Source organism: Pollachius pollachius, assembly GCF_949987615.1.
Source record: "Pollachius pollachius genome assembly, chromosome: 12".
NCBI lineage: Eukaryota > Metazoa > Chordata > Actinopteri > Gadiformes > Gadidae > Pollachius > Pollachius pollachius.
Window position 1 is genome coordinate 4,341,941 of NC_136945.1, and position 14,273 is coordinate 4,356,213.

A 14,273-nucleotide genomic window follows, 5' to 3' on the forward strand; every position below is an offset into this window, starting at 1 on the left:
GCTCAGACCGGAGGCTCTCTTCATTAGCAGGGAGCGAGGCCTTGGTTGGAGGCGGCGTGCATGTGCCTCCTCCTCCCCTGCTGGAGCATAAAGCTTTCTCTCCTCCCTGGCATGGTTACACAGGCTGCACTTCCCCTCGCTTCACTTCTGCCAATCAACCCTGTCCGGAGAGAAAAGAGAATTGAAAGGTGGGGGAGGATGGACAAAAATATGGCAGTGTTTCTCTGTTCGAGTTTATGCTTGGAGTAGTCCTGTCAAAAAAACCCTGAAACAAATCTCTAGCCCACAGCTGCCATCTCCAGATGCAAGATCAGCCATTAAACTTCAAAATGATTGCGTGATTAATGATAATGTGCTGAAATCAGCCTAATTATTGTCATGACTCTGCAATGCGATTTTGATTGCATCACTCATGCAGAAATCCCTGCGGTGGCTTATCGGTTTAGCACGCCTCTGGATTGAGAGGCGGTTCTTAACGTTGCAATCGAGTTAAACAGAGAAAGAGCTCCGCTCCTCTTGCGCTAAAGATGGCTGATTATCGGTTTGTGTGTGTTTGGATGATGTGTCAAGGGACGGGGCGGAGAAAGTGAATTGTGTTTTTGTGTATTTGTGCTGTATTCCCTTTGGGTGCAGCTTGTTCAGCCAGCTCTTATTAGCAGGACAGTCACGTGGTTAGCATGTTCAACGAAAGGTTCTGGGTTTCAACCTCAAATTCCACAGTAGATGTGCTGAAGTAGGTAGGGGGTCAAGATGCCCTGACCCCATACCTACTTCATATCAATGTTAGTCCTTTTGGATTAAAGTGTCCTCGCACTGACAGAATGACAGTAGTTTCAAAACAGGATACCGATGGAGAGGTTTCTTTTGGCTGTGGCAGCCCACTGCCAGATGTAACAATTACCATCGTATGGTTCGACTCTTCCCAGTCCCACCTCTGGGGATCTGGTTCTGTTTGTTATTTATTCTCTGTTCGACCAGATTATAACCGCTGAATTGAACTCTGAGAGGCTGAGAGAGAAAGTCACTACAGTAGCGTGAGACAAAATGCGATCATGAGTTTTTTTAGATAAGCTTTTACATTCTACGGTTCACAAGCAAGGGACTTCATTTGAAATTTAATGCATCTGTATAATGGGAGGGCGAAGCATGCCTCACAAACAGCGCGCCGTATCTCATCCCCATGCTCCGCGAATCACACGGAGCGTCGCTCTCTGGTCTGAGGTCTGGTCAAATTGCATTGTTTAAATCCACTCTTCCTGAAAGTGCTATGAATAAACAAGTGAATTTACACTTCAGCCGAAGCCAAATAAAGGTTGTCTGTGGATTTATGCAGGTTTGGGACGCCGCGTAATAGTTCCCTTGACTGCATTTATTGCTTACATAAAAAAAAAAGAGAAAAAAGTCATTTCTTTATATCAGCATCAAGCTGAAAATTGCGGTATTAGTATTAGTCGTGGGTAAGCCTCTAATTCTGTGGCATTTGCGGCGGTCTGTGTTTCCATGCATTTATAACACTTGGGCTCTTAAGAGCCGCTCTAATCGGTTTTCCCGGCGAGTTGGGGAACCTTATAAACAAGTCCCCGCGGCCGGCCTGCCGTGCGGCGGAGACTTCTGGCGGGGGAAGTTAAACGCTCCTGTCACTGGGGCCGTTTAGTTGGCGTGTATTTCACGTGCCTTAAGTACCCTAATCTAGTAGCCTAATCTACTGCCTCGACGCCTCGCCGCTATAGTTAGGAAACATGACAGAGTTAAACAGACGCCGATGTCGAGGGTGTTCGAAACATTGGCTGTTAAAATATAAAACGAGTCACAACAGTGGAGGTAGAGTCGCTCGATTGTTTGACTGTTGGCTTTTTTTTCCATTCAAAGCCACTTACTGTCGATCAGGATGCATGGCGTTTAGGAGCAGGTGGAGGTTCCCGCTGCCCATCCCTGCCTACAGGTAGACTCACTGCCTACAGGTAGACATTCAGGTTTGACTCCCAGAACCTTTCCGCTGGGAGTCAAGCCCCCTAACCAGGTCCCTAGCCCTCTCATCCTGGCTGGTTAATATCAGAAGAGGTGTTTGAGCATTTCTCACTGAATTGTGGCTCCTGTGTCAGTGCATCACTGCCACAGGCTGTCTCTGATGTTGTTGTTGGGCTAAACTGCTTTGCACAGGTACCTGGATGCTTTATTCTGAATACACTTTGTCACGGAATAGAGCATCTATTCTATCTATTTCCCTCTCTTTTGCATCTCCGGTGGCTTTCAAGTGAATAATCCTCTCTTGTAACGTGGGTGGATAGGGGGGGGGGGGGAGGAATCGAGAGATTGTGCTATCACAGATGTGTTATCTTGAAGGTACTTTGATATCCCCTTTTCAAGGGATGCCGGGTTGTGTGTGTGTGTGTGTGTGTGTGTGTGTGTGTGTGTGTGTGTGTGTGTGTGTTTGCCAGCTTTCAATCTATTTTTCTATCAGCATCGCTCAGACGCTGTATTGTGTTGGCTTGAGAAGCGGCTATGGATGTGCAAACTTTGCTCTGAGTAGCATAGCATAGTGGCGCAGCAACATTGATAATCTCCACCCGCTAGCAGCCGCAGATGGCTAACGCGTCGGCCTGCTAGCACGAGATTGACTGATGTGACAGGAGTAAGCAAATTCCAAGGCACAGATGATGACTTCTTCTTACAACAAGATGGAAAGATAATAACAAAAGTTGAATCTCTCTCTCTCTCTCTCTCTCTCTCTCTCTCTCTCTCTCTCTCTCTCTCTCTCCACTAGCCCCCCCCCCATTCACGCCCAGATCTTGCATCCGATTCAGATGTTTTTGATGCTTTGACTGGGGTGACTCGGTTTGTGAAAAGTTGGGATGGAATTGATTTGTTGGATTGATTTCCCTCTGAGAGTAACCTGAGTATACCTTAAGTTTAAAGCCAAGGCATGAAAGACAACTCCTCCAAAAAAACCTGGATATCTCATGAGCATAAGCTTGAACTCAAATATTATACAACTGGGGTGATTATTTTGTTTGTTATAAGCCAATGATAAACATTATTTTTCATAACAAAAAACTAAAATTTCACACAATGAGCCTTATTATTCGATGATGAAAAACGTTTGCATTCTTCTCTTGGTGGTCATGGTAAAGATCTCTTTAGCAGCACGTTGGCTCTCTCTCTCCTTTTAGTTTGGAAAACAAATCCCATTTGGGGATAAGGCACCTGGTGGGGTTCGCCTAATGGAATGCCTTCAGCCCTGTGCAAATAAACAGCTTGCATCGCTGCTGTGAGATTAAGAGACGGGTTGAGAAGGGGCTGCACTGAGGCCGGGAGTGAGTTAAGTGAAAGCCAAACAAAGAGAGTTGGGAGATGGAATGTCAACGTTTTAACACGGAGGCCCAAGACGCTGGTTGTATTTCAAGGGTGCCATAGATTTGAACAGTTTTCCTCTTTTTTATTTTTTACTTGGAGTAAATTGACTTGCTTGTTTCAACAGTGGTCACTTCTTATTTACACTGTTGCAAGCAGTGTAGTGTATGTGTAGTTCACACTTTTTTGTTTATTCCCTTTTGACATCCTTTCCCCGTGTGCTGTAGAAAGACGTGGGTTCTTTGACATGTATTAACCCTGCCTGGCTTAAGAGACAAATGCATACTTGTGACTATGAAGGGAGCGTTTGGGTGAGACCATCTGATGTCTTTGATATCATTTGCTTCATATGTGATTACCAAGGGTGTTGGTGTGTCCCTGCACCTCCAAACACCTGGGTTTCAGTGGTTAGATCTGTCGTATGTTGGCTCCATGTACTTCCTCTTACATCCACACACTTTCAGGTCACACTGTGTTGGACTCGTGTGCCGTTGAACGCTTTGATTTGTCACTCTATTCCAGCTGACGCCGGGTGCAGGGAGGGCTCCTTGAAGCCGTCGTCAAAAAAATCATGTCAAAAACATACTTTTCCTCCCGTTGTTTAACTGTGAAATGGAATTCCCGAGAACGTTTAAAACCCAGCCGCTTTGGCTGAGTGAGCGAGCAGAGTTCCTTCCCTCGGTAATGCCGGTTTATTTAATGCCATTGAATAGGAAAGGCGTAGGCCTTTTTTGGTTTTGAAACAATATTTATTTGCAGTTGTTTTTTTTTCTTACTGCTTTAGTCCTTTGGCCTCTGCATTGTTTTTATAAACAAAGTATCCCTTGTGGGGTAGGAAAGAAAAAAATCCCCCCCACTGTTTCAGTACACTGAAAACAGGAATGACAAACACCATTAGCTGAAAAATTTCCATCTCATTGCAACCATGTTATTGTTTACTTTACCATGCACGTCCTAATATGGTTAGCTCCCTGTCAAAGGGGCCCTTGCTGGGAGGAGACACTTTAAACTGCCACTTAGACAATAAGAAACTAATGTCACAGCTCGGCAAATAAAAAGGGCCCTGGCCTCCTGAGCATCCAGCGTTTCTGGCCCCTGCTCCTGCGTGACCTCATGTTGATCCACTGTGGTTGGTGTGTGTGTGTGTGTGTGTGTGTGTGTGTGTGTGTGTGTGTGTGTGTGTGTGTGTGTGTGTGTGTGTGTGTGTGTGTGTGTGTGTGTGTGTGTGTGTGTGTGTGTGTGTGTGTGTGTACCACAGACCCCCCACTTTCTGCTGGGTCTTTCTCCTGCTCCCTGTCTCAATGTTTTATTTTTCTGGTTTTATCTTTGCTTTTATCTCTTTCTCTCCTAACCCCCGGTCTCTCGCTGCTCCATGAGTCTTTTTCTCTCCCTCGCTCAAGTCTCTCACTACTATCTTCTATTGTTTTGGGACTACTTTGTCCCTAGCTGTGTCTTTCTCCTAATTCCTCCCCTTTCTCCCTCTTTTTCCCGACTCCCCTTTGATCTGTATAGTTCACTCAGTTTCTCTCTCTCTCTCTCTCACGCTCTCTCTCGCTATGTCTCTCGCTCTCTCTCACTCTCTCTCTCTCTCTCTCTCTCTCTCTCTCTCTCTCTCTCTCTCTGTTTATCTCCCGCTCTCTGTGTCTCTCTTATTTGTCTCAGTGTGTCTCCTCATTGATCCATGTCCCGGTCACAGTGTTGGCTGTGTGCTGGTTGACTGATGGCTCTGTTTGCTGTGATTAGCTATTTATCAGAGGCTGGTTGGGAGGAAGGGAGGGGGCCGAGGGGAGAGATGGAGGACTTACCTCTGTCCCCACCCCCTCCTCTATAGCCTAGCGGAGGCCTGGTTCAGTTGCAGGTCACACTCCCCCCCCCCCCCCCCCCCGAACACACACAGAAACACACTCACACACCCCAGACACACCCACCTAACCCTGGGGTTGTGGTGGTCTTTAACCACCTCCTGTTATTGTATTATATATATATATATATGTTATTTTTTGTTTTAATTTGTATAAAAAACAAATGTAAGGCAATCCTTTACGGTCAGCCGTGTGTGTATGTGTGTGTGTGCGTGTCTATGCATGCATCTGTAAGTGTGTATGAGTGCAAGTCTGGGTTCAGGGTTAATAACCAAAATCCTATTCCTGCTGTTCAACTCATCACTTCCTTCTTTCTTTCTTTTGAAAGAAAGACGGAAGTAAGGAACCTACTCAACGGCCCATGGATAAGTTCCCCCACCGCACACACATCCACAGTTTATCCAGCGCACGACAGAAACCCCTGCGAAAACCAACGGCTCGTCGTCCCCGCCGCGGCCCTTTTGCGGTCGCTCTGTTGTGGCCCAATGCTGTGGACTGTGACTTTGGTAGAGATTTTCTTTTGAAGATAAGACTTCCACCTGAAAGCCTTAACCTCCCTCCCTCCCTCCCTCCTTCGCTCCCTCCCCCGGGGGGAGGTGTAATCTCGAGGTTCTATTCTGGAGGGAAAGTCAATATATAGGCTATTAGGGTGGGCGGGGGGTCACACCACTTGACCGGTGGTGGAGGGGGGCGGTTGCTTGCTGCTCGCGGCTCGCCGTCACCCCCGATGGCCGAGGGCGGCGGCGGCACCTCAATCCTAAAATCCTCACGTTTATGATATTTGCCCAGTATTATCTGTGGCGGTGGATGAGCGGTGGCTGGCGAGGCGGGGAGGAATGCTGAAGGTCATTGCCGGTGATTTACACAGCACTGAACCCCCCGAATCCTTGGGAAAATACTTGGGCCGGGATCAAACACATGTCATGTGATATGGTCTTAACATTGACCTTTAAATTCATGCGTTTCAATCTCTTTCGTTTTGGCAGAACCACACAAAAAAGGGGAAAAAAAAAGGTTTCCCCTCTTGTAGACGTACTACAGAAGAGAGTTCTTGAGTTTTTTGTGAGTATTTCTGGAGTTTGAGACGTGTTTGCTGTTGGTCTTTTTGTTGGTTTACTAGTTGCCATCATTTTTTCTTTTTAATGTTATATAAGAAATATAGTTTGCCTTTTTTTTATTACTTACCTGATTCCCTCGTCTTCATATTTAAGGTTTGAATTTGTAGTGATGTTATGATCACATGAAGTCCTCAAGTTTATCATTGATTGTTTAATTGATGAGTTCAGTGCCATCGGGGGAGTAGAGGAGCTTTGCCTGATGGTGTCACTAGCAACAGACTGGTCGATGAAAACCTATTGAACCCAGCAGTGGAGCAAGAAGTCATTTGAGTTAATAATTAGGCTGCATGTTAAATGTGTTTGTAATATAATGGAAATAACAAAGCAGCCTTTGCACCCATATTTAAAGCGGACCATAAATCAAAAATAATAGCTGTGTTTTGCTATCCTTTTTTTGCAATAGCTTACGCCTAAAATGTTCTCAATGTAGTTACAGGAACAGTCTATGTTTGCACTCCAGTGTTTTAATATTTAATAATGGAAGTATAAATCATTTTCCTATTTTTTCGTTTGTTTGGTTTGTTTTTAATCCAAGATGAAACACTCCTCACTCTCTGACATTCATGGACTTTGTGAAGGGTTTGTTTACCCGCTCCAAGGTCAGCCGGGGAGCGTTTCTCTTGTAAACATATTTACAGCCGAGATGTGTAAACATGGTAAATGTATACAGGTGCAGCAGGCACCAGGGCATATTTCCATCGCCTATTCTAGTTTCTTCTTTCCTTCTTTTCTTGACGTATCTCCGACCTTCTTCACTTTAAAGGACTTGTGTGTGTGTGTGTGTTTGTGTGAAACACAAGGTTGTGTTTTTGTGTGTTTGTCTGTTGCGTCAGTGTGTGTTTTCTCCTGCAGCACCGCTAAGAAGCCACTGTTTGTGTAAACCGGATAAACACACAAACACACAAAAACTAAAACGGTTTCCCGCTCACGCCGTGAAACGATTTGCCCACTGACGGTGTGGGCTCGAATGGGGCTCAAGCCAGATAAGGGAGTAACTAGCCCAGGCATTAAACATGAATTAATGGAATGTTGCTCAGCCACATCTCTGGGCTCAGTGCAGCGTGTTGTAGGAGAGGGGGGTGAACAAAAATAAAATTTATGTTGCAGACTACAAGCCGTGAAGGTGCGATTGGACTTAGCATCCCTTTAATTAGTGTTGAGATATTAGCATTTCGTAGGGGCGTAGTGTACGGGGGGGGGGGGGGGGGGGGGAACTGGCCTCGCTGCCTTCATTAGGTGGCTCCCCCCGACCGTAATGAGCCCGGTCATTAGCTGATGGAGTGGAGCTGGCCCGGGCGGTGCCTTGAAAGAGGCGCGTCTTTGACGTACTTCCAAGGAACACGCCGGGCCTTTCTGCGGGATTCCTCAATGGATGAGGGCGCGGGGGGGGGGGGGGGATCATGATGATGTGTGTCTCTGTGTGTTTGTATGAATGCGTGTGTTCATCTATAAATGTGTCTGTGTGCAGGAAGGGGTTTGTGTAGGTGTGTGTATAAAGGTGTTTGAGTGTTTGTGTACGCACCGTATGTGCATGAATATTGGGGGTGAATGTGTCGCTGTGTATATATATATATATGATTGTGTGTGTGTGTGTGTGTGTGTGTGTGTCTGTTTGTGTTTGTGTAAGCACCATATGTGCATGAATACTGTGTATGTGTGCATGTGTTTGTGTGTGAATCTATTAATGTGTGTTTGTGATTTATATTTCTGTGCGTGTGTATGGACGTGTGTTTGACTATGAATGTGTATGTGTGTTTATACACAGATGTGTGTCTGTGTGTGTGTGTGTGAGTGTCAGGGGCTTGGTCGGGCCGTGTCATCAGCTCAGCCCCAGTAGAACGCTGCCTGGGTGTCATGTGGTGGTCATGAATCCTGAGTGAGACTCATAAAGCACAGAGCGCCGGATCAAACAAGAGGGGGCTGACACGCAGCCTCCGGATAAGGACACGTAAATACGCTGTGCATGATTTGTGTCAGGAGGCCCCGAGGAAGCGCTTGATGTCCTCCACTGAGAGGGGAGGGGGGGAGGGGTGGTGAGAAGCAAGTTTAAAAGAAAATGTGCCAGGTGTGTGTGTTTCTGTGAGTGTGTGCGTGCGTGTGCGTGCGTGTGCGTGTGTGCGTGTGTGTGTGTGTGTACAGTATGTGTATTTGTGTATGGGAGGTGTGTGTGTACAGTAGGTTTGTGTGTACGGGAGGTGTTTCCTGGGTTAGGTACATCTCTCTAAGCCTCCACCCCCCCCACCTCTCCCTTTCTCTCTCCCTCTTTCTCTCTCTGGTGCGGGAGGTGATTAGTGTTTTATTGATGAGCTTCTGAAGTGGCAAGTGTGGGAAATGGGATCTTTGATCTCCCAGAGTTTGGGAAATACAACCTGAGTGTGTGGAGTCAGCCAGGTAACACCCTTCGTCCTCATCCACCTCCTCCTCCTCCTTTATCACTTCCACCTCCCCTTCCACTTCTCCTCTCCTTGTCATGGGTACTTGATACACCCCATGACCAACCCCCCAACTCCAACAACACACTGTGTAGAACACGCACACACACACATGCACGCACATACACACACAAACACACATGGGGAGAGATCTTCCTTCCCTTTTCCAAACACTTGTTTGTTTTGGATGTTTCCAAAGAGAGGCCGAACAACATGGAGAACGTGCGACCGTTCATTAAAAAAATTGGGCATTTGTTTAGAACTTTAACCAATCACTTTGATATGCTAATTACGGTGTAATTAAATTTGAGCCTGTAATGATGATGCTGTTATTATGGACATAAATGATGCAGTTAAGCTGAGAGTAATCTCATTTGCATACTGTACATGCCAGTAAATTAAGCCCCATCCTGCATTGCTTCAGCTTTAATTTTCCACTCCCTTTCACATGGCAACCCCCAAACACAGACCCCTACCCCACACCCCCTACCAACCCCAATAGCAAGGACAGCCCGTTTGATGTGTCGAGCTGCGTCCTCTAAATCAAGTCACAATATGTAATACATAAAGATTCTCATTATCGCTCTTAAGTGCTGCTTTAAGAAGTTGGTATTAATAAGCACTGGAGATGTTTTTTTACCCCCTCCTTCCTCCGCATCCTCCTGCTGCTTCTTTGTAGAGATCTGCCTAAAAAAAGGTGTTTAAAAAATAGAGCCGGTTTACGACGGCGCCGTCTCGTCGTGTCCCTGATGCTTGTGCTGACGTGCTGCTGGGAGCAGGGGGCCAATCGGGGCTGCCGCCGGGCCTCTGAAGACAGCGTCACCGTGTGAACGGCAGAGTCGGAGGCTCCTTAATCACATGGCCGAGCTCCCACCTGCTCTCGCCTGCACGTTGATCAGAGACATCTTCAAAGTGCACCCGTTCTATTCTGAGACAGAGACGTGGGGAAAGACGGAAGGGGCAGTTCCAGGTCGTTATTTCAATATAGGTTTTGTTTTTTCTTCACCGCCGTCGATCACTAATTAAAAACGAAACACGGCTACCTTGCAGAAAGCGCAAACGATGTGACTTCTACAGGAAGGGGCGAAGTGCGCCGTTTGATTCCCGTCTGGCGGGCACGCGGATGGCGGGCCCGCCGCCGACAGCTGCTTGCCTGATGGCGGCGCCGGCATCTTCATTAGGCGGAGAGCGAGCGCCTCGTGGCGTCCGATATGTCTGATGTTTGCCGGGAGAAGGTAAACATGTTTGTCATACAGCAGTTTATTTATGCTGATCAAACACACGGGTGAGGGAGGGAGGGAGGGAGGGAGAGAGAGAGGGAGGGAGGCAGGGAGGAGAGATGGGGGTGGTGGTGAATGCAAAGGGACTTTGGTTCCGCGGCACCTGATGAACGCTGCAGTGAACGCACACAGCCTATAAACTTTAGTCTCCTCCCGCTCTCCCCGTCCGCCTCTCCTCGTCGCCTCAACACCGTTTTAGAGGGCAGGGACGCGTTAAATACGTTTGCCACAAGACACATCTCAATCGCATTACTGGGAGAGCCACCTCGCATACTTGTGTGTGTGTGTGAGTGTGAATGTGTCTGTGTGTGTGTCATAAAAACAAATACATTTTTTTTCTTCCTGCAAGCCAATTTTCTCTATTAGTCTCTAATTTGCGACATAAATCTCGGTCGTTGAGGGTGAGAAATGTGGCGGTGTCACGGAGTGTAATCTTCACCCTTATTTACCAATTCATTAAGATTCATTGATGCAAGATCGGTGAGAGGAAATGACAACATAAATCAGGCCTTCCGCATAATGACCCTAATCAGCTGGGAATTGCGAAAAATGTCATGATGAACTATGTCCTTGTATTAGTGCCACTGTACATTGTCATTCCACTGCTTTATGAGTAGGACACGTCCCCAGTCGTCCCCCCACCCGTTGACACGGCCTGCGCTTTAATGAAAAACACAAATAAGTGAATATAATATTGTAGAAAAAAAACAACTGATTCCATTACTATGGAATTCATGGAGGGCCTTTCTGCGTCTGACTCTCTCACCCCGTCAGCCCCGATTGAACCCCAGAAAGGAAACCTCTCCTGTCACACACACTTATCTTTCCTTCAATCCCCTTTTTTTGCTTTGTCCCATTACCCAGAAATTGGGGGGCTTTTAAAAATAATGACATGCTTCGATGCCACAAACAACCCCGGCAGTGAAAATGGCCTCTTTGGAGGCACGATGGTGCGGATGCGGTATTGCCAACATTACAAGTGAATTGAAAAGAGCCACCAGCGGCGACGGCCTCTGGTGAACATGGCAGGGTTTGCGCCCTTCTTGTTTTCTGATGTTGTGATTTGAGTACGGACGATTGGTTGCTCACCCCAGCAGGATTCGAAGAGACTGCCATGGCGTTTTTGTGGTTGTTGTGTACTGGAAGGAAAGTGGCATCCGCAATGTCCTCCATATGGTTTTCTCCATTTGAATGTCTTCCAAATGGGATCTAATCGAGTGCCTATCAGAATAATGACCTTCACACATTTCCAAAATATTTCACTTTGTTTCTCTAGAAATTAAGTGATCACAAATATTGTTTTCTAAATGCATACAGTACATGGTCAAATTCTCTTGACCACACTTCTAGCCATGACGCTAAACTGGCATTATTTGTACGTTAAGGTTAATGATTGTGTCCGGAAAAATCAATAGCTTATCTTATTCTCTGCGTGACAAAACCAAAAAAAAGAAGAAGCTTGAGGGAACTACTGCTGCCATATGTTTTCCCCTGCCGGGAAACATTGAATGCTCTTCGCACAAATTGTCTTGAATAACCAGGTTTAAACAGAACCCTCGGGTTATTTTGGTTCAATAACATCTGTGTTTTGAAAAAGGGGAACTCAAAACAAATATCTCTTAAGTGCCTGAAAAGTAACTTAACTTTTTTGGTGCGAGGTTGCTATTCTAAGTCAACCAAGTTATTTTGGTGAAACACGACAAAACCTTTTCCCCATTTTTGACACACAAAAAGACAAAACCACACACACAGTTTGATCAAATGCCCGCTGGAATGCGATTGGTTGACGTGGCAACCCCTCTGAAAGACCGCAGCTCCACCACCACTGTCCTCGGTTCGTTCAGGCCAACAGTATTAATGAGACAATTAAATGTAGACTAACCTTGTCAATCCGTCGAAAATGCATCCCTGACACATTTCCTCGTCGTGAGTTCACATCACCGTACCCATGGGGATGACCCATACTTTGAATTCTAGTAAAAAAAAAAAAAGAAATGATTAAAAATACGTGACACACTTTAAGTCATGTTAAAACAATAAGTGCTTTTGCCGCTCCCTGTGGATGCAGGGAGATTGAAGTGTGTGTTTTTCTTGGGCCGTCCTTGTTTGACAGGTCTAATTGGTAAGATGAGCTTGAGGCCTCCTTTTTCCCACACAACTCTGGGCCCTTGGTCAGGGGGAAAAGAAAGGAGGCCCCCTTGTCTCCAGATGGGTGTCCTCTTGCCGCGGTACTAATGGGCAGCAGCAGCAGCCACATGCGAGGCGAGCCGTCAAAGTCAAATGAAGGATTCACTGTGGAACGTGAGGCTACTAAATGTAGCTCATCACCCCAGAATTCTATTTTGTCCCTCCGCCACCAGATTCAGACTCATTACACTTTTCTATTTACTCCAGTCTCCATCGGCCCTTGATGTACTAAAAATACCGTGGCCTGCCTTACTTTGGCGCATTACGTAATCGTCTGAGCACAGCAGGCCCTGCTCGAAAAAGAAAAAAGGGCCTTGATGCGAATAAACTGCATTTGTGTTTTTTCCCCCCAAAAAATGATGGACCTGTTTAGCTTCGCCACTGGAGATTTTGGGCTCAGCTTGGTAGCAGACCACAGGGCCCTGTATTGACTTTGATCCTGGTTGGGGGGTATTACAGCGGTTTAATAGCCTCGATATTCATACGAATCATCACACTTGATTTAATGGGGTATTTGATGCCTCTTTTTCCTCTTATTTTAGTACAGCAAGCGGTTTGTAATTGTGTAATATTCTTATTACCGAGACATAAATAAATACTAAGTTCCCTTGAAGATTTCTTGGAATATAGCTCCATCCCACACTGGGATAATCCTTTAGTTTTGAATTTTTTTTAGCAAGCCCCCGAAAATTAAATGATTATCAAGATACTATAGTATCAAGACGGAAGAAGGACAAAAAAAATCCCATTTTCAAGTTGCGAAGCCTCGGCAGCACTGGCTGGCTGACTTCTGCTCGGCAGATGGCAAGTTGTAGTGCATATGAAAAATTAATGCTCAAGGTGACATGGTGCTCCAGAGATCCCAGCACTAAACCCTCTGCCGCCGCCCTGTTGTTTTGTAATCACTACCTGCCTACCTACCAGAGACTCATTTAATGTAGCATATGGAATTGCGTGTGATAAACCTTGCGTCCTCGAATCTAAGTTGGTTTCAATGTCGAAACTCGGAAGACGTCTGAGCCCCAAATGGGTTTTTTTCTGCGGCAACAGACGCTATAAACCTTTCTTTCTTTTCTTTTTGTCTTTGCAGCAATTGTTTGAAGCCCCACGCTTTTATTTTGTTGCACCAGGATATTGTTTTATTGACTCCTACACCGGTAATGCAGGTGTGGCCGTGTGCAGTGTCCGGGAGGCCCCTCTGAGATCTCTTTGTTGTTGTCCCCCCCTGGTTTAGTGAATAATTGGGGGAGGTAAATGTTTAACATGGCTGTACAAGTTTCCTCCCCGCGCAACGGCACAAACACCCGGAACACAAACACCACGCATCCACCCCGCTGCTGTCCGAGCTCGCATCGGGACTCATTGTGTTTCCAAAAGAGACCCGAAGAATCCCCAAAATGCACACACGTGGTCACACACACATGCGCGCACACACACACACGCACACAATGTTCCCAAGCCCCCCTGCCATCCCACCTTGTCTTGTTCACTGTCAGCGGCGGTGGGGCCGGCAGCTGCAAAGCGCCAGCACTAATGCGTCTTCAAATGTCAGAAGAGTGACTGTTTGTTTACCGCTAGTCCTGCTGCCTCTCTGTGTACTCCAGAGCTGCATCTGCATCGACCTTGATGCTGCCCAGCCTCCAGGGGGGCCCCCCTCCCCCCGCCGTCTCTCCCTCTCTCTCTCTTTCTCTTTCCCAGAGGCCTTGTTTACAATGGTTGCCTGCTTCCCCCCGTACCCTCCCTCAGCTTGTCACCACGGAAATGTTTGCGATCATTCCACCTGGTTAATATGAAATGGCTGCCGTGCGGCGGAGATGTGTTTGTTCATAAACACACACACGGCTCTCCCTGTTTACCGTAGCCATGGCAGCAATCACTTATTAAACAAATAGCCGCTTTTGTTTGCCTTGTTAGTCGCTGCGCTCAGCCCCTTACAAGGTCTAGAGAGGACCTGGGGGGGGGGGGGGGGGTCTGGGTCTGGACAGTGGGAGGTGTTGTGTAAGAAAATCCACAGATTGTGATGTTGCTGAGGGTAGTTTGGGG

The 14,273-nt window shown here is 46.7% G+C and overlaps 1 protein-coding gene across 3 annotated transcripts in view; it reads left to right on the top strand.

The window, feature by feature from the left end:
- Window positions 1-14,273, top strand: part of foxp1b (forkhead box P1b) — a 174,930-nt gene that overhangs the window by 52,147 nt on the left and 108,510 nt on the right. The window lies entirely within an intron of this gene.